At 38.9% G+C, this 27384-nt stretch overlaps 2 non-coding genes across 2 annotated transcripts; both read right to left on the reverse strand.

The window, feature by feature from the left end:
* Positions 1-5670: 5670 nt before the first annotated feature.
* LOC133787214 (U5 spliceosomal RNA) lies at positions 5671-5788 on the reverse strand. The gene has a single exon (XR_009872248.1). It is a non-coding gene; the product is annotated as a U5 spliceosomal RNA (small nuclear RNA).
* Positions 5789-25961: 20173 nt separating this feature from the next.
* On the reverse strand, positions 25962-26080 carry LOC133787213 (U5 spliceosomal RNA). Its single transcript, XR_009872247.1, has one exon. It is a non-coding gene; the product is annotated as a U5 spliceosomal RNA (small nuclear RNA).
* Positions 26081-27384: the final 1304 nt, after the last annotated feature.

Genomic DNA, 27384 nt, shown 5'->3' on the forward strand with positions numbered 1-27384 from the left:
TCTATATTCCCATCACACTTTGATTATTTTTGGTTAATTACAATTAGGAATTTAGGATGTAATCTTTTTTTTGAGACCGATCTCTGGCACATATTGTAAGTAATACATAGTATTATTTGTACAAATTTTATTTTTAAATTTCTTGAATGAAGAATAAAATTGAGGGAAAGAGGTTTTATTAATTATATTCTTTTAATAAATTATTTATATAAAAATCTCTATAGTTATATTTTATAAAGCATCACTACCTTGGTATTGATTGGTGCAATTAAGTATTGAGTTTCGTATTTTTTATTTTAAATTAAAATATGTAGATTCAATACTAAATTGTACCAAAAAAAGATTTGCCGTGTCAAGAGATATTAAGTACTATTAGTGTCTCTTAGTAATACTTTATTTTATATTACACCTCTATTTTTTTATAGGATTTATATTATTTTAGGTTCTTCTGTTTCCTTTTAATAATAGTTAGGATCCTCAATTTTCAACAATTACAAACAATACCTTCTATTTTGTAAATTGGTGTAAAATAGTATACTCATCTTAAATTTGGTCAATAATAAACTAAAAAATCTTCTGAATTTTCGTTGATGGTCTTTGGAGTGAAAGGAATTTGAGGGAGAAAAAAGATAAAAAGTGAGAAGAAAGATTCTAAATTGTTGAGCTGAGGGTATCAATTTTTTACTAATGTACAAAATAGATAGTCATGTTTGTAATTATTTAAAACAAAATACTACCAAAAATCTTACTTTTAATAAAAAAAATTGTGACTAAAAGAAAAAAAAAATTGTAAGAAAAGAACATCATTATTTCTATGTCATCACTAAAAAATTCGTGGCTAAAAGTATCAGTTACAAAAGTTATAATTTATTGTGACTAAATATGTTTTTAGTCACAATAAATTTTATCACTTTATATATTAGATTTAACTAAAACTACATTAGTGACAACTTTTGACTAAATGTTACTTTTTAGTCACAAGCAAATTTTTATGGTGACTAAAAGTGACTTTTAATTACAATTTTTTTATGTTGTACGTGACTAAAAAAATTTCACTAAGTGTAACGCCCGCATTTATCCAATAAAATCATATAATAAATTCAAGTGTTGAAAAATAATAATAAGCATTGCCCTCTTTATCAAAAAACAATGCAATAGGGTTATCTCTTAATTAAAAATAAATAAACAAAACTAAAAATCGTGTGTGCCCTTAGACCACCATCGGCTATATGATCCTCACTAATACACACACCGCTGGTTGGAATCAACTTGCACTCAATCGTCTAAGGTTCTACTTGGTTTGATCTGCATATATAAAACATAAGGAGTGAGTTTCTAAGTCAAGTAAGGAAATACATATAAACACATAAACATAACAATCACATAACTCCCAGCAAAAAGTTATCTAATAAGTCTTATATCACATACATATACATATTAAACATAATCATGCGAAAACATACAATAACCTTACTAGTACCAAAACTTAATCCAAAAAGTGAACCTAGGAAACCCAAGGATATCCTTACATACGTAATAACGAAACAAACAACTTATGAGGGTAGAGATAACCGTAATAGGCAAACCAGAGCCAATTTACCTCGCTTACAAGTCCCTCATGTTCCTGCATTGTTAGCCATACATATACCATACCATACCATACATATCACACTTACATATTCTAATGTAAAAATCTACCTAATTTCCTTACCTTGGAAGTGGAGATAAGAGAATGATTGTAATAAGATCCTTAGAACCACTCAGTCAAAGTACCCTTTAAATCATAAAATTTACATAAACTAACATTAGAGTCTAAACTAGCATATTTATATGTATATATATATATCTTAAATCGAACTCTACACCTTAATAATGATACCTTAACTTCGTGGATCAATACTCTAGTCTAGACTATGAATGAATCCCAAAACCTTGAATAATAATGCTGTCTCCCGAATGCCTTGATATAGTTTCATCCACTAGAAGCCTTAGGGTTTCAACTTTTGTGAAGCTAGGATTTCAACTTTTGTGAAGCTAGGGCTTCAACGTAGAAATGTGTTTTGCATGGGTGTGTGTTTCAGATTTGGAAGAGAATGGGACAAGTGCTAGGGTTCGAAAATATGATGAAGGCTCGGGGTGTAGTGTGTCTCGGCCAAGAAGACTAAAAGATGAAGAAAGAAGAGAGCGTTTATGCACCTAAGCTTGTTCGAAATGGTGAGTGAAATGGAAAGCCTTAAACTCTATTTAGAGGCTCCAAGCTCAGCCTCTACACCTAGTTTCTCTCCCCACATTTGTCAATCTCATTTCAAATTTTGAAAATTCCCTCCAAGCCTTCCCTTCTCTTATGTTTCAGCCAGCCCTAGTTTTGTTGCAATCAAATCCTCTATTTTCTCTTTTGATCCCACACACCCCTCACTAGTGTTCAAGACCAAGTCAAGTCCACTCAGTTGCCTGATTCTAGCCCTACACGCCACCTTGCCTAGTCTTTCTCTCAAGTTCAAACTTTCAATTTTATTCAAACTTCCCTCCATAAAGCCTACATACTAAAGCCTAAAAATTCAAATTTAAATCGTTCAAACTTAGCTTAAATCTCTCCCTTTTTCTCTCTATGACTCACGACTAGCTTAAGCTAACTCAAAAATCAAATTTTGTCTTCTTAAATCAATGCACACTTGTATTTCTAAGGTTTATTCACTTGACCACCAAATTTAAAAGCTATTTAATTTATTCTTATATGTGTGACATGTCTACTTATACTTATATTGTCTTAAATAATAGGCTCTTAGTCTAACTAATAAATTCCAAACTTATTATGGACTTAAATAAATTTCATAATTAATCATAACTTAGAAAATTGCCATACTTGAGCAATCATCTCATATCCACATTTAAAGTAGCGAAACAAAATAATTTTAGAAAATAGAATAATAACTTGGTTATTACACGAAGTGTTGACATTTTTTGTAGTAGAAGGTCCAAATTTGTATTATTTTAGGGACTATATTAACCCTATCAAGTGTTGCGTTTACTCACACGAACTATTCATTAACACAAGCGTTTGAATTTAAAATTCATTCTTCAACATGATTGTATGGAGGATCAAACCCTTGAACAAATAAAAACAAGACAAAAATGCTGTCATTTTTAATGTGTACATGTAATAGCTAAGTTAACGAGAATTGATAAGGGGTACCACTAGTGTCCAACATCACAAAGAGGTAGCATATCGTTATTGGTGAAATCCAATATCGAGTCTCATACAATTTAATTTAATAATTAACAAGGGTATCTCTAAACAATTAAAGGGTGATACATCTTAAAGTATTGGGCACCTTAATCCTAAGTTAACAAGCTAAAGTGTTTAACCTAACTAGTTGTTGACTACAAGGAGAACTAAGCAATGTTAATAGTTTCCTTTGAAAAAGTTGGACCATCCATTTTTCCAAGTGATGTGTGAGCATAAATGTCAGAAATGATATTTAATCCTCAAGTACTATTATAGCTTCGCTTAGGACAAGATGTGATAAAGTTTGTCTATATAGAAACACTAATTGGAAAACAGAATCTAACTTTGAGTGACACAAGGGAATTAGAAGCCGGGGACCCTTATATCACATTAAAATATATATATATATATATCCGTTATATTTATAATAAGATTTATTATATATTTGAAGCATATTAAAAAAACTTTCCTCCATTGAGGTCATTATAAGAAAGTGAACTTTTCTTAGGTATATACCCAAGCAATCAATGCAATCATTCCTTTGTAACACACTTTTAAGGTGAAGTTAAAATTTAATATAGCTTGATAGTGTGATTGAGAATCAACTTGAGGTCATAGCAACCTATCAATAAATATATATATATATTAATATACTAAGATTCCAAATACACTCTTTACTTGATTAGAGTCTAAGAACCATATTTTTAAAAGAATCTCAATTGGGGTTGTTTAGCTAATGGATTACATAATTATGGTGTCTAAACTATGTAATTTAGAGTCCATAATAATGACCTTGCAATATCTTCAAGTATCAAACTTTCAATAACCATATATATGTGACTACAAATTTGCTATTTTCCTCTTCCATGTAAAATAACTTAATAATTGAATTGTTTATGGAGTGAAAGTGTTCCCATTTCAATAGAGTCCATTGAAAATTTATTTTAAAAAAAATGCATGAAATCTTGGTGGGACAGCATGGGCATATGTTGTCATTTGTCAACTAATCAAGAATTTCACTCCACTACAGTCAAAAGATAAGATGCCATCAACCATAAAAATTAGACCAAAATGTGTAAAAGTGGTATAGGAAATTTAATAAAATAGTTAAAGAAAAGAAGAAAAAAAAACACTCAGCTTGTTTGTTACTTTTCTAGATTTCCCATATTTCTAACAATATACAGTACAGAAAGTATAAAATCAACTTTTTCTAGAAGCAATTCCCAAACATAACAAGAATTACTAGTAACTCAACTAGTCAATTGAGTCATTCTCAATTGGTTAGCACATCCCAACTTGGTCCACATCTCCATTATTGAAGAAGTCCTTGCTTGCATTATTCAAACAAACTCAAGCAATAAGGAGTAAGGTGTTACACTTCACTCTCAGAGACTAGATTTTTTGGCATGTGTTAGCTATCTCTACACTCAAGTACCATACAATAATTATAGGTGTCTCAAATAGTTCCTCTTTGTGTTTGTGTGAGGATTCCCATCCACCAATACTACAATTTTAAAAGTACCAACCAATGCATCACAGCTATAATGAAAGCAAAGGCCAAAAGTATCCGAAAATCTTATATGAAGTAATATTAGTCTTGTTTGGTCGAGATTTTGCTTTAGCTTTTAGCTTTCTTAATAAGTTTTTTCTGATAAAGTTAATTGGTTTAGATTCTTCAAAAATAACTTTTTAGAGCTAAAAGTCAAAATACATTAAAAACCCAATTAATTTCAAAGTTTTTTTGACTTTTTGGCACCAATTAACTTCGTAATCAATAGTAACTTAATTTAATGTGAATAGGATTAACACATAATATGGGCAACTAGTTAAGTCTATATGATATTATATGTGGGTCATGATAGGATGGACGTGGTAAACATTAAAATATGAAATTTCACATTGGATCAAGACACATTTCTTCATGAGCCGGTTAGACTCGTTGTAATAAGCTTTGGGGCCTAGAGTACCCTTATGTGCTTTGTGTGTAGATGGCTTGCAATTTTGGAGCTAATAGAGAGGGAGAGACGAGGGGGTCCATCGCCCTCTTATCTATATATTCTCCTCAACGACCATTCATGTACTCTAAACTTTACCATTATCTATCCTCATGTACTCTATTACAGGATTGAAATTGAAGATCGAAACTTTATAATTATCTATCCTCAACGACCATTCATATACTTTATTATAGGATAGTACTTTATTATAGGATTGAAGATCGAGGCGATACTCTATGAAGATCGGGTCAGATTAAAAAGGTTCAACATTTTGCAAAATATTATTTTTTTAGGTCACCTACCATAGCTCATGAGCCGCTGAGTATGACCGTTTAGAGCAAGAGTGGTTCACTATCACCTACTTGTACTCAAGCCTAAACTCCCAATCAACCACTAATATGAATTGAAGAACTACGTTACTAGAAACAATTTTGAACTACATTATAGAGATTTCTATGAAGAAATCTCTTTAAAAAAATATGCGTATGCCACTGGAAGTGACAAGCACACGGTATTCTTTAGTAAAAGGCGAAAGAATAGTTCGCTTTGTGCTTAACACATGGCTGCGTGAGTTTGAGTGGCGTAGTATTAGATATATTATAGGTAGTCTCTTGGAGAATTTCTTAAGCTCTTTCCAATGTGGGACAATACCCAATAGACTTGCCAAGCTAAGCTACTGTCTCTCTCTGATGATGATACCATACTACCGGTATAATCAATTGAACTTTATAATATAATAAGATCATTCACGCAATGGTTCTATTTTTGGTCTATGATCACATATTTTGTTCACTTAAAATCTTCAAATATTTAGAATTATATTCTTGGATTACATATATGGCCTCACATTAGCTCAATAAAGATAAGTTCTTCTATCTATTATTAGGTACTATAATCAATCTACAATATTCACTTTATTCCAAAATAAATATATATATATACATGGTAATTAAGAGTTAATTATAAGTTAGCATGCATTTTTTTTAGATCTCTATGAAAATAAGTTTTAGTCTCATTTATTCATTATAAATACAATTATAAATCATATTTAATTAGGGATATATTATGATAAATCCATTATTTAAAGCTTCTGCGTTCAACAAAGATGGCGGAAAGGTTATTCACCGGTGTTCACTGAGTTAGACCGGTAAGAACAAGACAAGAGCGGCGAACCTCTTCTCTCCTTTTCAACAATTTTTCATCGTTGTCTGCTTCTTTTGAAATATCTTGGTTCAGTGATCATTGTCGTTTGAGCTCTTGAAGTTTTTAAACATGTTATTGCTTCGAATGCTCTGCTTTGTATGGGAGTGGGGCACTTGACAGATACTAAAATGAATTGGGGAACAATATAAGAGGCAGACATGTTTTGAACAAAGAGAATGGTTTGAAAGGAAGATATGAAGTTGGGTTAATTATATGCATGGTTAGAAAGATTGATTCCACTTAAGTTTCCCGGGAAAATGAGAAAAGAAGGAATGTGGGAAAGTAGTATATAAAACAGAACATATTGATTGTTATATCAGAAATGAGTACTGATTTGCTTTGAGGATCAAGAAGCTAGAGTGAGCTATCTATAATCATAGTACTTAGTTTTCTTGGCCCCAAAACAGAATGAATAGTGGGTTAAGTAAAGAAAGAGTCACAACAAGCCAAACTATATGATTCCAATCACAATTCTATAAGATGAAAAAGCTAAGGAATATGATGAAACAAATAATAAATATTCAATTGAACTGAATAAGGTCTCTACGAATTTGTATAACATTGCATGTTAAGACATTGATATAATCAAAACATGTTATGATATGTTGTCATATTCATCACAAAGAAAATTAACAGAAATACAAGCATACATAAACTACAGCTGACATACTCTTTATGACATTTCCTCGATTAACAGGCAGTGTCGTGTTCACATACAAATGTTGCCTACAAAGACATCAAAAAGCAGAGAGATTTCTGAGAAGGTAGAACTGGTTTGTACAAACTTGTTCTTGTGGTCACCCTCGACAAAATAAACCGTTCTCCTTGTTTCAAGAAGACTTCCAGCACCTAACACTTCAAAGATCGATTCAAAAACTGTGAGGGAAGGCTAAAAACATGAACTGGGAATAGTAACATACATTAGAAGAAAGATACCATGCATGATGACAAACCAGAGCCACATTATCTTGCTTACGAATCCCTCATGTTCCTGCAACGTTAGCCATACATATACCATACCATACATAACACACTTACATATTCTAACATAAAAGATCTACCTAATTTCCTTACCTTGGAAATGGAGATAAGAGAATGATTGTGATAAGATCCTTAGAACCACACGCCCAAAGTACCCTTTAAATCATAAAATTTACATAAACTAACATTAGAGTCTAAACTAGCACATATATATATATATATATCTTAAATCGAACTCTACACCTTAATAATGATACCTTAACTTCGTGGATCAATACTCTAGTCTATACTATGAATGAATCCCAAACCCTTGAATAAACTATAGTTTCGGCCACTAGGAGCCTTAGGGTTTCAACTTTTGTGAAGCTAGGGTTTCAACGTAGAAATGTGTTTTGCAAGGGTGTGTGTTTCAGATTTGGAAGAGAATGGGACAAGAGCTAGGGTTAAAAAATATGATGAATGCTCGGGATGTAGAGTATCTCGGCTAAGAACAATAAAAGATGAAGAAAGAAGAGAGTGTTTATGCACCTAAGCTTGTTCAAAATGGTGAGAGAAAGGGAAAGTCTTAAGCACTATTTAGAGGTTCCAAGCTCAACCTCTACACCTAGTTTCTCTCCCCACATTTATCAATCTCATTTCAAATTTTGAAAATTCCCTCCAAGCCTTCCCTTATGTTTCGACCAGCCCTAGTTTTGTTGCAATCAAATCCTCTATTTTATCTTTTGATGCCACACACCCCTCACTAGTGTTCAAGACCAAGTCAAGTCCACTTAGTTGCTTGATTCTAGCTGTAACGCCCTGGTTACCCCAGAACAGTTACGATGAACGATGAACCGTGAATTTAACTCGCTACCCGAGTTCTTTGGTTAAAAATGTGCTTCTAGGTATTATTAACAGGTTAAGGTGGAAAATCGATCAAAAGGGAATGATATATTTTATTTAAAACATAAAAATGTTCATGGGCCCATAAAAACATTTACAAGTTATTTACAACTCAAAATGGGCATTACTGTTTAAACTTACAACCCGCCGACCTAAGTAGCAAAAATAGGGTAAACCCCCTAGTTCCTCTGAGAACTCCTTGGCCGTGGCAGTCAAATAGCCGCATATGTACACAGCACCACCTAAGCTCTCCACTCAAGGCTGGGTGAGCTTTTCTTTCCCTTTACCTGCACCACATAGCATCCATGAGCCAAAGTCCAGCAAGAAAACACAATAACGCATGAATATAATATCAACAATGATCATAATAATCATTCAGGACTTTCCGTCCAAAATAGAGGAGTGACAGTTGGAAAAGTCACTAAAGTGGGTTCTGCTTCCATTAGCCATGTGACGATAGGGTCACCTGGGCTTTACAAATAAGTGATCCTTTTACTAGCTTATCAAGATAGGTGCTCGATGAACTAGTCACCAATATAATCTACCACATGACCATAGAGTTACAACCATGGGATTTCGCTCCCTAGCCACGTGACAACCAGTCACCTAGGCCTTAGGCCCTGACTCTGAGTAACTAGTCCTAGACTAGTCAAACGCTTATAATTTTCATCGACCTTAGGGTCGGTCCAGCATTAATGCTCCTAGAGTTATTCAACGCTGATATCGATTAAAATATAATCTTTTATTGGCCCTGCGTTCATGACACTTATGCCGTTTCTGACTCCCAGGTCAGTAATACGCGACCAGTGCTGATTCTGAATAGTCAGTACCATACACAAGTAAACGGCATCTGCTAGCATTTGATATGCAATCCATGTCCACATTTAACAACCAACATGCCTCTATAACAACCACGCATGTCATATACACAGGGTGCAGCTTTCTTACCTCTGGTTCAAGCGAAAAATAGAACAAGAACGACTCCTGAAAACGATCAACATTTTGATTCCTTAGCTGTTACCTAATCATAACCAATTATAACCTCCATTAATGAAAATCAACAATGAAAGGGTCTTGACCTAAACCCCACTCTCGAGATCTCAAAACGTACCCACACGGTGAGTAGATTCGATCCCGGGCCTTAAGGATTGAAACCCTGAGCCAAAAACCCTTAAAAACACTCAAAACGGGATTCTGAAGGAACAGAGTAGCGTTTCAGCGCTACTCACTAGCACCCCAGCGCTCTTCTTAGAACCCCAAACCGCCCATCACAACCCTGGGTAGCGCTGTAGCTCCCCCTTGTGGGCGTTGTAGTGCTACACCGAGCCTGATCAGCCCCTGAAACCTCTTCCTTCGATTCCTTCAATTCCAACTCGATTCCAATGCTTCCAAACCTCATATTTGGTGCCAAATGAATCCAAAAACCATCCCCACAAGCCCTAAGCATCACAACCACAAGAACCCTAGCCAAAAACTCCCAACAAAACCAATCATCCAACCTAGAAATCTCAACTGAAAACCAAAGCTAAAACAGAGAAAACTAGGAATTTTAATGGCTAGAAACTTACATCAAGTTCAGATTATGATGCTCTTCAATGGTGGAACACACTCCCAAGCTCTCGAGACTTATTCCCCAAGCTTGATTCCCTAACTTAAGCTCAAAAATCCAAGAAGAAAATAGAGAAAACAGGTACGGGAGAAGTGCTTAAAAATGCTCTGTTTTTCCCTTCCTTCTACAGCCTTCAATGGCTTAATACTATCCTAGGGGTGAAAAGAAAAAAATACCCCTAGGTCAAATAAAGATTTCTAAAGGCTCCCAATGGAAAAATTGACATTTCCCACCTATTTCGTTAATCATAATTAACGCTCTCCAATTCCCTCTATTCTCAAAATACTCAAACACAAATAATTCATAACCTGCTACCCTTTAACTCCCGACAACACTCTAATCGTTAAAATCACCCCGAGCCCCGAACTTAAACCTGCTATGACTAAACCGCTAATCAATATTCAAAGATCGTCTCATGCTGAATAGCTCGAAAAAATCCACATTATAATGTGGTCTCAACAATATGTCACCAACATGCATACAAATATACAATTACGCCCTCAACGGGCCAAATTACCAAAACACCCATGTAATGAAATGTGGACCCACATGCATGCATTTAACATCATATTATAATATAATTCACATAAACAAGCATATAATCATTTAATGGCATAATTAAACAATTATGGCCCTCCCCGCCTACTAATCCAACCATTAAACCGCATTAGGGATTTCGAGGCATTACACTAGCCCTACATGCCACCTTGCCTAGTCTTTCTCTCAAGTTCAAACTTTCAATTTTATTAAATTAAGACTTTCCTCCATAAAGCCTACATACTAAAGCCTAGAAATTCAAATTTAAATCGTTCAAAATTAGCTTAAAACTCTGATAACAGGAGGAACTCAGAGTTAGGCTCTGCGGTCCGTGGTCCCCAACGGCATGATAATGCACGGGGACCCAACGACCAACGCAGGACATCCTCTAACGCTCGGGACGTTTCAGCCTGGGACGGAAATCGAGGGAACAATCGATCCCATCATGGCCAGTCACGATTCAGAGATGGCAATGGTTATGATGAAGCCGATTCCGGCAGAGGAAATTCCGGTCGGGGGAATGACGAAAGAGGTGGAGGTAGGAGCTAGCCACCTCAGGATGACCAACCCAACAGACGGGATACTGGGGGGCAGCCCAGGGAAAATAACGTCACCAACCAGCTCGGAGCTAGCGAGCAGCGGAGAAGAGACGAGGATTTGAGAGATGTGCTCAATGATCGCCGTGTGCGACATGGCGAGAACATCCCCCCAGCAACAGAGGCCACATCGATTCCTCTCGCGGTGCAGGCCCAGATGAATGCCCTCAACCAGGCAGTGCAACAGCTGGTCGGGGGAAGAACATCTTACATCGACCACGACAGGAGGAAAGGCACTCCTTTCGTCCAAAGAATAGCTATGGCAGAGACTCCTAGCAAGTTTAAAATTCCTACGCTTCCCAACTTTGATGGGTACGGTGACCCAGTATCTCACGTCAATAAGTTCGAGATACAAATGGACATTCAGAAAGTGTCCGAAGACGCTCGGTGCAGGATCTTTCCTACAACACTTTCTGATGCCGCACATGAGTGGTTTTTCAAGTTCCCTCCTGCAAGCATAGTTTCCTGGGAGATGTTCGTAAGGGAGTTTTACGGACAGTTCTACGCAGGTCGGGTGCATCCGACCGAGGCAAACCAGCTGGTTGAAATACGCCAGCAGGATGGAGAATCGCTTAAGGATTACATCCAGCGCTTTATGCGAGCAGCCACTGGAGCAAAAACGGTGGGGGACGAAGGCAAAATGATGGCCATAACCGCAGGGGTTAGGCGTCGCTCCCCCCTCTGGAAAAGCCTCCGAAAGGAAGGGGTTAGAGCAACCCAGGAATTCTTGGACCGGGCTGATCGTTACATCAAGCTCGAAGATGCCACTGCCGACGATGGAAAACACCCGAGCAAGGGTAAGAAGGCTACCGAGCCCGCCAAAGCTGCCAATGGGTCTAAACCTAACGGCAACGGCAAAGGCAACGGGAACGGCAATGGCAATGGCAAGAATGGTGGAAAACGGCCACACAATGAGCCTTCCACCTCTGACAATAAACGAGTCAAGGGTAATCGTTATGAACCTAGGTTCACTAACTATACTGCCCTTGTTGAGTCTTGGGGAGAGGTTTATCAAGCCACGAGTTCCAGTGTGCCCTATAAGAAGCCTGCCCCCATTCGAAAAGATATTTCGAAAAGAGACACTTCCAAGTTCTGTCGTTATCATAACGACTACGGACATGATACCAACGAATGCAACCAGCTGAAAGATGAGATCGAGTTCCTTATTAGACAAGGACACTTGAGAAGATACGTACGGGCCTCAGGAAATTCCCAACGAGAAGCTCCAGGTGGCAACGAGCAAGCGCCCACGCGCCAACGCTCGCCACCTTTGCAGCCTACCCCCATAACTGGCACATTGTTAACCATCTGTGGAGGCCCGCACCTCGCGGGAAACAGCGGAAAGGCCAGAGAATGATACGCTCGAACTCTGCGCCACAACCAGGACATCGAGATAATGACTGTGGAGGACCGTGCGCCAAAAAAGGCTCGATCAGAGGAGGGAGAGATAACCTTCTCTGATAGTGATGCCCAACATGTCCGGTTCCCACATTCCGATCCGCTGGTCGTGGATATCCAAATGGCCAACATGATGGTGAAGAGAGTGCTGGTCGATACAGGAAGTTCAGTGAATATCCTGTATAAATCTTCACTGGAACGCATGAAGTTGTCCGTGAAGGACCTGGAGCCTTGCAACCAGACGATATACGGCTTCTCTGGTGAGGGACTCACCCTCGCAGAATCAATCAAACTACCAGTGACGACAGGTACAGCGCTTGCTACCAGGACATTACTCGCTATTTTTATAGTAGTCGATTGTCCTTTGGCGTACAATGTCGTCATTGGGAGACCTATACTGGTTGATCTACGGGTCGTCACCTCTATGTGGCACTTGGCCGTAAAATTCCCGACAGACGCAGGAGTAGGATGCGTATTGGGAAACCAGAGGGAGGCCAGAGAATGCTACAACGCCTCAGTCGCGAAGGCAAAAAAAGGGATGTCAAAGAGCACTACCTTGGATAGGTTGCAGATGGCAATAGATACGCAAGCCCAATCTGGTGATGAAGTCACCAAATAGGGTGTTTCCCAAAGGGAGGATAGAGATCTAGATCCTCGCTTTGGGGATTTTGAAGAAAACATTGGACCCGTCGAGGACCTGGAAGAGGTCCAACTCGACGAAAAAGACCCGACTAGAATCGTAAAGGTCGGGAAAAACCTAGAACCAACCACGAAGCATGCACTGGTGGAATTTTTGCGGAGGAACCAGGAAGTTTTTGCCTGGTCGCACAAAGACATGGCTGGGATAGACCCTGCAGTTATCAGCCATGTCCTGAACTTAGACAAAACTTTTCCACCCGTGCAACAAAAAAGAAGGCTGCTCGATAAGGATCGATTGAAAGCCTTAAAAGAAGAAGTTGAAAGGTTAAAGGAGAATGGGTTCATCAGGGTGGCATTTTATCCATCGTGGGTCTCCAATCCAGTGCTGGTTCCTAAGCCTAATGGCAAATGGCGAACCTGTGTGGATTTTACAGACCTTAATAAAGCCTGCCCAAAGGACTGCTTCCCACTCCCCAGAATCGACCAGTTGGTCGATGCTACTGCAGGACACGAGATCCTCTCATTCATGGATGCATATTCAGGCTACAACCAGATTAGCATGCATCCCCCTGACGAGGATCACACCAGCTTTTGGACCGATACGGGCTTGTACTGCTATAAAGTAATGCCCTTCGGACTGAAAAACGCAGGTGCGACTTACCAACGGTTAGTTAACCACATGTTTAAGGAGTTGATCGGAGTGAACATGGAGGTATACATGGATGACATGCTGGTAAAGTCTAAAAAGGCAGAAGGACACGTGAAGGACTTACAGGAATGTTTCGACGTATTGAACAAGTAACAAATGAAACTGAATCCTCTTAAGTGTTCCTTCAGAGTCAGATCAGGGAAGTTTTTGGGGTTTATTGTTAATTCAAGAGGAATCGAGGCCAACCCCGACAAGATAAAAGCCCTGATCGATATGAAGTCGCCCGAAAAGATCAAGGATGTACTAAGTTTGACCGGGAGGATTGCAGCCCTAAATAGATTTATTTCAAAATCAACAAACAAATGTGTCCCTTTCTTTAATCTACTTAGGGGCAATAAGAAATTTGAATGGAAGGAATACTGCGAGCAAGCCTTCCAGGCTTTAAAAGCCCATATGGCGCAGCCTCCCGTTCTATCGAAGCCCATAGAAGGAGAAACTTTGTTTGTTTACCTGGCGATCACTGAAGTTGCTGCAAGTGCGGTACTAGTACGAGAGGAAGAAGGCGTACAAAAAGCAGTTTACTATGTAAGAAAAAGGCTAATCGGAGCAGAACAGAGGTATCCACCCATCGAAAGGTTAGCGTATTGCTTAATTTTGGCCTCTAGAAAACTACGTCCTTACTTCCAAGCCCATCCAATCATAGTTTTGACCGACCAGCCCCTTCGACAAGTCCTCCTGAAGCCGGAGGCGGCTGGGCGTCTGTTAAAATGGGCAGTCGAACTAGGGTAGTTCGATATCACATATTCACCGCGAGCAGCAGTGAAAGGATAAGTCTTGGCTGATCTCATTACGGAGTTCACCGAACTCCCAGATGACGAGCAATGCGAAAAACCTGATGCACCTGAACCTCATGATGAAGCTCCCTCATGGAAATTGTTTACAGATGGACCGTCAAACGAATCCCACGCAGGGGCAGGAGTGATATTGATAACGCCGGAAGGGCATCGATTTCACTGTGCCATCAGGTTTGACTTCGTAGCCTCGAACAATGAAGCAGAATACAAGACCCTCCTCACAGGATTGAGATTGGCAAAAGATATGAATATTAAAGTGCTCGATATTTATAGTGATTCACAACTGGTGGTGAATCAAGTTCTAGGGGAATATCAAGCGCGGGGTCTAAAAATGGGGGCCTACTTGAATAAAACTCGAGATCTATTGGCACAGTTCCAGAAGTATACTCTCCAGCAGATACCTTAAGACCTGAATTCAAATGTAGATGCCTTAGCCAAACTTGCAAGCTCAAAAGATGCTGACACTTTGAACATCGTGCCAGTAGAGAGATTGAGCGAGCCGAGCATCCGAGCATATGTGACTAGTATGGAAATCCGGATGGGAGATACCTGGATGGCACCATACTTGGAGTATCTTACCAGCGGTGCCCTGCCAAAAGATAGAAACAAAGCCAGAACTATTCAAAGGCAAGCCGCGAGATATATACTGGTCGATGGTATTTTGTACCGAAGAGGTTATTCCATGCCACTGCTCAGATGTGTCACGCCTGAGAAAGCTAAGGAACTGATGAAGGAGGTGCATGAGGGCTTCTGTGGAGATCATGCTGGGGGGAAAGTTTGGCGAAGAAGATCCTAAGGCAGGGCTATTTCTGGCCAACTATGAATTCCATTTCTGCAAGAAAGCAAATGCCCCGAATTCTTCGATGTGTTTAACGGCGTGAATAGTAGGCCAGGAGGGCCATACTTGCTTAATTGTGTTATTAATTGATAAAATGTGTGTATATGTTGATTATATTATGATATGATGTGAAATGCATACATGTGAGTCCATATTTTTAATTACAGGGGTGTGATGGTAATTTGGCCCGTTGAGGGTAAACTGTTTATTTGGATGCATGTTGGTGATGTATTGTTAAGGCCACATTATAATGTGGATTTGTTCGAGCTATTCAGCATGAGACGATCTTTAAGTGTTAAAGTAGCGGTTTAGTCATAACGGGATTAAGTTCGAGGCTCGGGGTGAGTCTCGGGATGTTTTAATGATTAAAACGTTGCCGGGAGTAAAAGGGTAACGGGATATGAATTATTGGTGTTTGGGAATTTTGAGAATAGCGGGAATTGGAGAGCGTTAATTATGATTAACGAAATAGGTGAAAGATGACGATTTTACCCTTGGGGGGACATTAAAAGCTTTAAATGACCTAGGGGTATTAAGGTCATTTTGCTTGGGTTATATATGTTTCAAGTGGCTGTAGAAGGATGTAGAACAAAAACAGAGCAGCTTCTTCACCTTCCCATACATCCATTTCTCTCTATCTTTCTTTGAGGGTTTTGGTCCCAAGTTGAGGTAGCAAGTTAGGAAATCAAAGCTTGGAGGTTGTGGACTTAGTTCATCATCTTAAGAGGATTCAAAACCAGTTGGAGGTAAGGAATTGTCTTTGAATTTCAAGTGTACTCTGTTTTTCTTTTATAGTTTTCAGCTCTAGATTTTGATGTGGAAAGTTGGAATCAAGGGAAGTTTTTGTGAGTGGTTGATTGGGTTTTGGTGAGGAGGTGATGTAGGTGAGGTTTAGGGGTTGAATTAGATGTTTTGGTAAGGTTTGGGATGTGTTTGGAAGGTTGGTTTCAAGAGGAATCGCAAGAATGGAGTTTCAGTGCAGCTGCTCGTCTGAAGCTGGCGCCCCAGCGCCAGCCCTAGCGCCCCAGCGCTACTCAGGGCAGAGAGCAGCCCTCTCTGTTTCTGGGACAGCGCCCCAGCGCTGGTGGGTGGCACCTAGGCGCTAGGCCAATTTCAGGAGGTGTTGATTTTAGGGTTCAGGATGGTTTTTAAGGTTCGGGGGTTGGTTCCTTTGCCCCTTTTGAGTAGTTTGAGAGTCCCGAGAGTGGGGGACTGGTCCCGGAGGTGTGATTTAGTTTGTGAACCATTCATTGATTTGTTTTATTAATGGTTTCTAATTGGTTATGATTAGGTAACTGCTAAGGAGTCTAAAGGTTGATCGTTCTCAGGGGTCGTTCTTTTAATCATTCTAGCTCGAACCAGAGGTAAGAAAAATGCACCCCAAGTGTGACATGCATGGATATTCATGAGGCATGTTGGTTGTGTTAATATGGACTTGGATTGAATAAAGAATGTTTAGCATATGTTGCTCACTTGCACATGGTACTGACTCGTTAGTCAGATTTGGCAAAGGTGTTAGTATCAACTGTGAAGTTGTGACTTATTAGTCAGGTTCGGCAGTGGTACTGGGAACTGGTCACGTTGAGCTGACTCATTAGTCAGGATGGCCTTAGCGTGTTAACGCAAGCCAACAAAGATTAGATCTAATCAATTACCAGCATTGAATGACTCAAAGAGCATTAATGCCAGACCAACCCCGAGGGTCGATGAATGAAATAAGCGCTTGGAGGCTAGTGGCTTACCTAGCAGCCACTCTCCCACTTGAAACAGTGACATGCTGGTCAGTCACTCAGTATGGTTTACCAGAACCTGTTGAAGGCTAGTGGCATACCTAGCAGCCACTCTTCCATTAGAGTTAGTGACTTGCTTGTCAATCACTCAGTATGGTTTACCAGAACCTGTTGAAGGCTAGTGGCTTACCTAGCAACCACTCTTCCATTTGAGTTAGTGACTTGCTTGTCAGTCACTCAGTATGGTTTATCAGAACCTCATGAGTTGTGTACTCTTTTGTTTGGAAGCTTTATGCTCAGTGTGATTATAATGATAATCATTTGATAATGTTATTGAAAAGTGTTATGTTTTCTTGCTGGGCTTTGGCTCATGGGTGCTGTGTGGTGCAGGTAAAGGGAAAGAAAAGCTCACCTAGCCTTGAGTGGGGAGCTGATGTGGTGATGTGTACATATGCGGCCGCTTGACCACCACGACCAAGGAGTTCTCAGAGGAACTAGGGGGTTTACCCTATTTTTGCCGCTTAGGTCGGCGGGATTGTAAATTTGAAATAGTAATGACCATTTTGTACTGAGAACAACTTGTAAACGTTTTGTTTAGCTCTACAGAGCAGTTTGTAGTAAAAATCTCCATTTCCTTTTTACTGGTTTCATACCTTAACCTATTAATTACACTTAGAGCACGTTTTTTACCAAAGGGCTCGAGTAACAAGTCAAATTTCCGGTCCACCGTTCACCGTAACTGTTCTGGGGCAACCAGGGTGTTACAGGCTATGTTACCTGTCGAGTTAGATCCCCCCTCACATCGACGCATTACATACGACCAGGATCAAAACAGTCAATTGATGATGGAGTCCCTAGACTCAATTGATGAAATACGAGAAAGAGCCCAACTCCGAGTAGCTGCATACCAGCAAAAGGTCGCTCGGTACTTTAATTCAAAAGTAAAAGAAAGAAAATTCAACGTCGGAGAGCTAGAGCTACGACGAGTTTTCTTGAATACCCGCAACCCCACTGCTGGAGTACTCAGACCAAACTGGGAAGGACCGTACCAAATCGAAGAAGTCCTTCACCCAGGCACCTACAAACTTGCACGCTTGAACGGAGATCTCGTTCCGCGTTATTAGAATGGAGAACACCTGCGCAAGTATTATCAGTGAACAGTCCTTTTTAAAGGACTGACTTGTATTAAATTTTACTTTTTTGCAAGTTTTGGAAAAAGGGTTAGCCACGTTGTATGGCTAATCGCTTATATATGTAAAATCCTTTTTTAGGATTCCTCGTAAAGACATGTTTAGTCCATTTTAATACGAGAATATAAGGGACTGTGCGCAGCCAGTCATTCTTGCCAACTTTTGTGAATTTATTTTTACAAGTATTTGTTCATTACGTGTGTTGTTTTGTTGTATTACAAGTGTCGAATTTCATACCGAACAGTAATGTTCGAACAGGTCGTGGTCAAGGCAAGTGACCAAGGACCTAAAGCTCCTCGATCACTTGGGGGGCATATAAGGTACATCGATAGCAAAGCATACCATGAGGTATGTAAACACATGAACAAAATAAGTGAAAGCATGCTACAGTACTTAGAACATTTTTCAAAATTTATGATTTTGTTAAATCAAGCCAAAGTATCATGCTAAGTTCGGTCATGCGAACAGGTATTATAATAGAAATACTATAATATCATTAAGGCAATCGTTTACACCGCGAGCATTAGTGCTCGGATGTAAATATGAAATTAAAAGGAAAAACCTTTACACCGTGAGCAGTACTGCTCGGATGTAATTGTTCAAACATAAGTAAAATAAGCTGCCCAGGCAGCAATAAAAGGAAATTGTCTTTACAAGTAGGCCCGTGGGCTGCAAAAATTGTGAAAGATAAAAAAAAATATATATATATAGTTATTTTGGAGCAGGAGGGTCCTTTGGAGCAGGAGCATTCTTGTCAGCTAGAGGATCAACCTTGGCACCAACAGCAGGGGTCTTAGCCTTGGCCTTCTCTTCTGCCTCCAGCCGAGCAGTGCATTGCGCCATTAGCGACTGTTGCAAATTCTCGGCTAGGTAGTCGATTCTAGCCCCCTGGTTGTGTTTCCAGAAATCATAAAAGCTTAGGAAGGTGGCTTCCTTATACTTATCCAGATTTCTGGCCCCATCCTCCTCAAGCTCTTGAATGCGCTCCTCAAGCTCCTGTACCCGCTCCCCGAGCCTCGTCACCTCACTTCTGCTGGCGGTCAGATCAAGAATGTACTGCTTACACTCTTGGGTATTGAGGACAACACTCTCCTTCCATTTTTTCCGCTCCTCGAGGGCTTTTTCTCGGGCCTCTTCACTCTCATGAAGCTCCCGGGTAAGAGTGGATTGGTCCTCGCATAGCTGCTCATTCAGCTTAGCCAACTCCTTGTTCTCCGCAAGCAGCTTATTGTTTTCCTCGAGCAGCTTTGTCTTCTCATCCTCAAGCACTTGCTTAGCCTGGGCAAGCCTGGAGTCAAAGTTCTTCTCTCGAGAGACCATTGCCCCAGCTCGACGCCAGCTAGCAGTTAAGGACAAAAACCCCTAAAGAAAGGAAGAAATGAAGTTTAGCATAAATGACAAAGCGGCAAACGACTACTTACACTGGCTATCTCGTTCAGTCCTCTGTTAATAATTTCGTTGAGGTCCATTGTGGCAGTGTCATTGATGGCGACCTGAGAGCGCTTGTGCTTGGAGAGCCGATATATTCTCCCCCTGGCCATGCCAACTATGTGGCTGGGCAGGGAGCCTTCACACAAATGGTCAGTGGTCTCTTTGTCTATGGCCTTCGAGGAGGACCGAGGATCAGCAGGAGTGGGAGTTTGCTGCTCGGGAGCAGGCGGCCGTGTTAAGTCCTCTTTGGAGGGGGCGTCGGTGGGAGCATCTTCTGTTCGGGCTTTCTTCGAAGGGGTCTTGCTACTTTCCCCTCGAGCCCTTTTGCCGTCCTTCTTCGGGACAGAAGCTTCGGCAGCAACTTGGTAGTGTGCAAAGAAGTCCCCGGAGTCCATGCCTGCACAAAGAATAACATTTCAAACAATGAGATTAAAGGATCGTAAAGAAACAGAAGTTAGAGTATAAGAGTTGCAAAAGTAAGGTACCCGAGCTACACTTACTGGTCGTAACATTATCTACAGAACTACCTAGTTCCTGGAATAAATTTGAATTTAAAGAAGGAGCGTTCCTAAAGTTTCCATCCCCATCAAATAGGTGGATGGGAATTGGCAAGTTATTTAAAAACGAGAATGGTGTACTGTATACATCCGACGAGTCGTCAGACTGTTCGGCAGGCTCGGCAGCCTTTTGTTTCCCCTTGCCCTTGGGGACCGACGGTTCTGCTACTCGGTGAGTAGCAGCAGGTTCCCTGATTGTAACCCCAGTTGGCCTCCTCCTAGGAGGAGGTGACTGAGGCTGCTGCTCGGGACCCTGCTCACGTCCCCCAGCATGGACACCACCCGCCGCAAGTTCACTGGTCGCAAGAGGGGAGCCCTTAAGGCCAGCCAACCTAAGGTTAGCCTCAGTGATCAAAATTTTTACACTCTTAGCAGCATTGGACATACTGGCTAAAAGTGCTGCCCTCGACTCCATTCCTGGAGTGGGGGTTGGGCGCAACCATGGACCTGGAATACAGTGGAACAGTAGAGTATTATGACAAGAAAAATTTAAAGGGCAAGAACTACTGGTCTAAGGCTCGTTATTCCCCTTACCTCCTCGGGTGAATGCCAGGTTGTCCGCAGCAATGTCAGGTGTGAGAAAGTACTCCAGATGATACTTCCCCACATTGGAGATATGGGTGGTCTCGGATAAGAAGGTGCGTCCGGTCTCTTGATGGCAAAAATGGAAGAACCCCGTACCGTCTTGGTTGGGGTTGGACTTGAGGTCAAATAGATAATTGACCTCATGAGGGGAGGGGGCTGGCCATTTTATGAGTTTGTAAAGGATATAGAGCGCGGTCAGCATCCTATATCCGTTCGGGGTAATCTGAAAAGGGGCCACCCCGAAGTAATTAACCACCCCTTGAAAAAATGAATGCAGAGGCAGGGTGGCGCCTGCCTCAAGGTGGTATCTCGACCATGCGCTATAAGCCCCCCCTGGTAGGTTTGCTCGCTGGTCGACGGTAGGTCTGACTAGGGTCACCCCCGTCAGATTATACTTAGTTAAATAATTGGAAACCATTCGAATGGTCACCGTGCTCGGAGATACCACGTGCCACTCGATAACCGGCTGGTTGGCATGACGAGGACGGGCACGTGCCTGAACTTCGGTCTCGGGAGGAAATTCCCCTCGACCACTGGTCGAGGGGGCATCAGCAGGAGGCTGACTTTGAGAAGGATTGCGTCTTTTTCTGGCCTTGGTTTTTGTTCTGGCCATTTTCTGGATAGGAGCGGGTGGAGGATTTGGGTTAAAGCGTGAAAATGGGATTTCTAGAATCAATGTGGATGGATTCTCTTCGCCTTCAAGCAGCTGGGCTAAGAGTTCGTCCTCGATAGGTCTCTCTCCCCCCCAAGGGTCTTGCATATGAACTGCAAACAGACAATGGAGGAGATAAGACACAATCCGCGAAGTAGTGTGGGGAAGCTAGGATAACGTTGCTCGTGCCTAAATAGCCAGCAGCATCCTAATCCTACGCTGACTTCAACGTGGGTAAATCAAAAAAGGAAAGAAAATCGTTTTCTGAAAAGAACCTTTTTCAACTCCTAAAGGGCGGGAAAAAAATTTCAGTTTTTTCGTCTAGCTTAAAGGTTGAATCTTTCAACAACCTAACGTCCCAGATCAGAAACTCTATCTATCAAAGTATTGATCTAACCCATACAAGGTATAAAGACGCACTTCTACAGAATATTAGGTGGTTTCTACCAAAAACCCTAAAAACCCTATTCAAGAACGCAGGCACATCAGAGTGGAAAAATAGCATGCATGGCGTAATACAGAACTTAAAGGAACAAAGTTCTTACCTGGGCAAATTGAAGATTCGAAGGAAAGTGAAAACTTGAATCGAAAGACCTACGACACGACGTCGGATTGGTTTTCGAAGCTCTGAACACTGGTGTGAGTTCTTGAAGATTTTAGCAAAGTTGATGGGTAAAAATTTCTTGAAAGAGAAGAAAAACCTACTTATAAAGAGCGAAGGGACAGCCAAAAGGCGGTAATCATCACTTCCCACTTTCGAAACGTGGGGAAGTGGACAAGCCGTCAAAATTGCCTTTTTGGAAACTGAAAAGGCTTGATTAGACATAATTATGTCACGATTTCCAAGAACACACGGGGGTTCTGACAAACATCGTGGGGATATGAACGGTTGTTCCCTTAAGTTTCTTCATTGCTGGTCGCAACAAACAAACTTGGGGGGGGGGGGGGGGGGCAAATGTTATCCAAAAAATTAGAAGTTAATGACATGGAAAGCATTAATTACACGTGGCTGACACCTGGAAGAATTTGTGTTCGACTATCGACCAGGAAAGCATCCTGTATCAGACGATCAGTTTTCCATACGACCAGCCTGGAAATACGCACATTATACGCGGAAAAGATCTTGAGCAGTTATGATAGAATCCGAGATTTTCTCCCATGATTTCCTGAATATCCGATTGTTTAGGAAATAATATCTGTAACAATTAATGTAAATTTTCTCTGAGCTTATAAATAGAAAAGGAGGGCTCAGGGAAAAAGGATCCCGATCCAAATCTGATTTTTTGTATCTTGGGCTTTGAGATTAGAGAAAAACACACTAGACTACTTGTATTTTTCATCAGAGGTTAGTGAAACTCATTGAACCCTAGTTCTTTAATCACTCCTTTGAATCTCAATCTAATAACAATCTAAGTGGACGTAGGTCATTACCAGATCCTGGGGCCGAACTACTATAAAACATCGTGTTCTTATTATTTTCGTCATTACGTTCTTTTCAACGCATTCATACACGTCAAGCATATTTTGACTCCGTGTCAGTTGCCCAAATTTAGGATCAAAAAAGGTAGCATACCGTTATTAGTGAAATCCAATATCGAGTCTCATACAATTTAATTTAAAAATTAACAAGGGTATTGCTAAACAATCAGTGGCTGATACATCTTAAAGTGTTGGCCACCTTACTCCTAAGTTAACAAGCTAAAGTGTTTAACCTTACTAGTAGTTGAGTACAAGGAGAACTAAGCAATGTTAATAGTTTCCTTTGAAAAAGTTGGACCATCCATTTTTCCAAGTGATGTGTGAGCATAAATGTCAGAAATGATATTTAATCCTCAAGTACTATTATAGCTTCGATTAGGACAAGATGTGATAAAGTTTGTCTATATAGAAACTCTAATTGGAAAACAGAATCTAACTTTGAGTGACACAAGGGAATTAGAAGCCGAGGACCCATATATTACATTAAAATATATATATATATATCCATTATATTTATAATAAGATTTATTATATATATATTAGAAGCATATTAACTTTTCCCTCAATTATATTAAAAAAAAAAAAACTTTCCTCCATTGAGGTCATTATAAGAAAGTGAACTTTTCTTAGGTATATACCCAAGCAATCAATGCAATCATTCCTTTGTAACACACTTTTAAGGTGAAGTTAAAACTTAATATAGCTTGATAGTGTGATTGAGAATCAACTTGATATATTAATATATTAAGATTCCAAATACACTCTTTACTTGATTAATGTCTAAGAACCATGTTTTTTAAAGAATCTCAATTGGGGTTGTTTAGCTAATGGATTACATAATTATGGTGTCTAAACTATGTAATTTAGAGTTCATAATAATGACCTTATAGCCTTCAAAAAAGAAAGCAATATCTTCAAGTATCAAACTTTCAATAACCATATATATGTGACTACAAATTTGCTATTTTCCTCTTCCATGTAAAATAACTTAATAATTGAATTGTTTATTGAGTGAAAGTGTTCCAATTTCAATAGAGTCCATTGAAAATCTATATTAAAAAAATGCATGAAATCTTGATGGGACAGCATGGGCATATGTTGTCATTTGTCAACTAATCAAGAATTTCACTCCACTACAGTCAAAAGATAAGATACCATCAACCATAAAAATCAAACCATTTAATAAAATAGTAAAAAAAAACTATGTACACATCTTGAAATTAAAAAAAAAAAAACTCTCGGCTTGTTTGTTACTTTTCTAGATTTCCTATCTTTCAAACAATATACAGTACAGAAGGTATTAAATCAACTTTTTCTAGAAGCAATTCCCAAATATAACAAGAATTACTAGTCAATTGAAGTCAATCTCAATTCGTTAGCACATCCCTAACTTGGTCCACATCTCCATTATTGAATTGCTTGTATTATCCAAACACACTCAAGCAATAGAAATTAGAAGTAAGGGCAGCAAAACAACAAATATAGTATTAAAAAGATAAAATTAAATCCAACTCAATTCTATTTTCTTTTTTTGTCATTATGCTGTAAAGTTATAGTACCCCACTAAATATAACGAGTTACTGTAGCAACGACAAAAACAAAAAATAATATTATTTTGTTTTTTGTATTAGTATTTAATAATAAATATATATATCTATATTATTTTATATATAAAATAAAATAATAAAATAATAAATAATATATTTTTTAGTGTAATTTTTGGTGTTGTGGTTGGAATGGAAAAAATATGGTGCTAAAATTCTTTAGTTTTGATTTTAGTGCAACACTATATATGATGTTATGAGTTGGAGATGGCCTAAAGTGTTACACTCCATTCTCACATACTAGATTTTTTGGCTTGTGTTAGATGTCTCTACACTCAAGTACCATACAATAATTATAGGTGTCTGAAATAGTTCCTCTTTGTGTTTGTGTGAGGATTCCCATCCACCAATACTACAATTTTAAAAGTATCATCCAATGCATCACAGCTATAATGAAAGTGAAGGCCAAAAGTATCCAAAAATCTTATATGAAGTAATATAAGTCATGTTTGGCCGAGATTTCGCTTTAGTTTTTAGCTTTCTTAATAAGTTCTTTCTGATAAAACTAATTAGTTTAGCTTCTTATAAAATAACTTTTTAGAGCTAAAAGTCAAAATATATTAAAAACCCAACTAATTTTAAAAGTGTTTTTGGAACTTTAAAAGCCTAACCAATCAACCTCATAATCGTTAGCAACTTAATTTAATGTCAATAGGATTAACACATACTATGGGCAACTAGTTAAGTCTATATGGTATTATATGTGGGCCATGATAGGATGGACGATAAGTGGTAAACATTAAAATACGGGATTTCACATTGGATCAAGACACATTTCTTCATGAGCCGATTTGACTCGTTGTAATAAGCTTTGGGGCCTAGAGCACCCTTACGTGTTTTGTATGTAGATGGCTTGCAATTTTGGAGCTAACAGAGAGGGAGAGATGAGGGGGTTCACTGCCATCTTATCTATATATTCTCCTCAACGACCATTCATGTACTCTATTATAGGATTGAAGATCGAAACTTCACTATTATCTATATATTCTCCCCAACGACCATTCATGTACTTTATTATATAATTGAAGATCGAAACTTCACCGTGCCCTAAATAGAGGCGGGTCAGGCCTCAGCTTAGGGTGCCAATTAAAAAAGGTTCAACATTTTGCAAAATATATATTTTTTTTAGGTCATAGCTCATTAGCCGCTGAGTTTGACCGGTTAGAGCAAGACAAGAGCAAGAGTGGTTCACTATCACCTACTGGTACTCAAGCCCAAACTCCCAATCAAATCAACCAACTTGTACTCAAGCCTAAACTTCCAATCAAATCAACAATGAATTGAAGAACTACGTTACTAGAAACAATTTTGAAATAAATTATAGAGATTTCTATGAAAGAAATCTCTTTAAAAAAATATGCGTATGCCACTGGAAGTGACAAGCACACGGTATTCTTTAGTAAAAGGCGAAAGAATAGTTCGCTTTGTGCTTAACACATGGCTGCGTGAGTTAGAGAGGTGTAGTATTAGATATATTATAGGTAGTCTCTTGGAGAATTTCTTAAGCTCTTTCCAATGTGGGACAATACCCAATAGACTGCCCAAACTAAGCTACTCTTTCTCTCTTTCTGATGATACCATACTACCAGTAGACTCAATTGAACTTTACAATATAAGATCATTCTCTACCTGCCTATGATCACATGTTTTGTTCACTTAAAATCTTCAAATATTTAGAACTATATTCTTGGATTACATATATTGCCTCACATTAGTTCAATAAAGATAAGTTCTTCTATGTATTATTGGGTACTATAATCAATCTACAACATTCACTTTATTCCAAAATAAAAAAGAAATATATATACATGGTAATTAAGAGTTAATTATAAGTTAGCTATGAAAATAAGATTTAGTCTCATTTATTCATTATAAATACAATTATAAATCATATTTAATTAGGGATATATTATGATCAATCCATTATTTAAAGCTTCTGCGTTTAACAAAGATGGCGGAAAGGTTATTCACCGGCGTTTGCTGAGTTTGACCGGTAAGAACAAGACAAGGGCGGCGAACCTCTTCTCTCCTATTCTACTATTTTTCATCGTCGTCTGCTTCTTTTGAAACATCTTGGTTCAGTGACCATTGTCGTTTGAGCTCTTGAAGTTTTTAAACATGTTATTGCTATGTATGGGAGTGGGGAACTTGACAGATACTAAAATGAATTGGGGAACAATATAAGAAGCAGACATGTTTTGAACAAAGAGAAAGGTTTGAAAGGAAGATATGAAGTTGGGTTAATTATATGCGTGGTTAGAAAGATTGATTCCACTTAAGTTTCCCGGGAAAATGAGATTTGATGTGGGAAAGTAGTATGTAAAACAGAACATATTAATTGTTATATCAGAAATGAGTACTGATTTGCTTTGAGGATCAAGAAGCTAGAGTGAGCTATCTATAATCATGGTAGTTAGTTTTCTTGGCCCCAAAACAGAATGAATGGTGGGTTAAGTAAAGAAAGATTCACAACAAGCCAAACTATATGATTCCAATCACAATTCTACAAGATGAAAAAGCTAAGGAATATGATGAAACAAATAATATTCAATTGAACTGAATAAGGTCTCTACGAATTTGTATAACAAGACATGTTAAAGCAGTAAAAATAATATTATTTTGTTTTTTGTATTAGTATTTAATAATAAATATATATCTATATTATTTTATATATAAAATAAAATAATAAAATAATAAATAATATATTTTTTAGTGTATTTTTTGGTGTTGTGGTTGGAATGGAAAAA

The sequence above is a fragment of the Humulus lupulus genome, chromosome 6 (genome assembly GCF_963169125.1).
Source record: "Humulus lupulus chromosome 6, drHumLupu1.1, whole genome shotgun sequence".
In the NCBI taxonomy this organism is placed as follows: domain Eukaryota; kingdom Viridiplantae; phylum Streptophyta; class Magnoliopsida; order Rosales; family Cannabaceae; genus Humulus; species Humulus lupulus.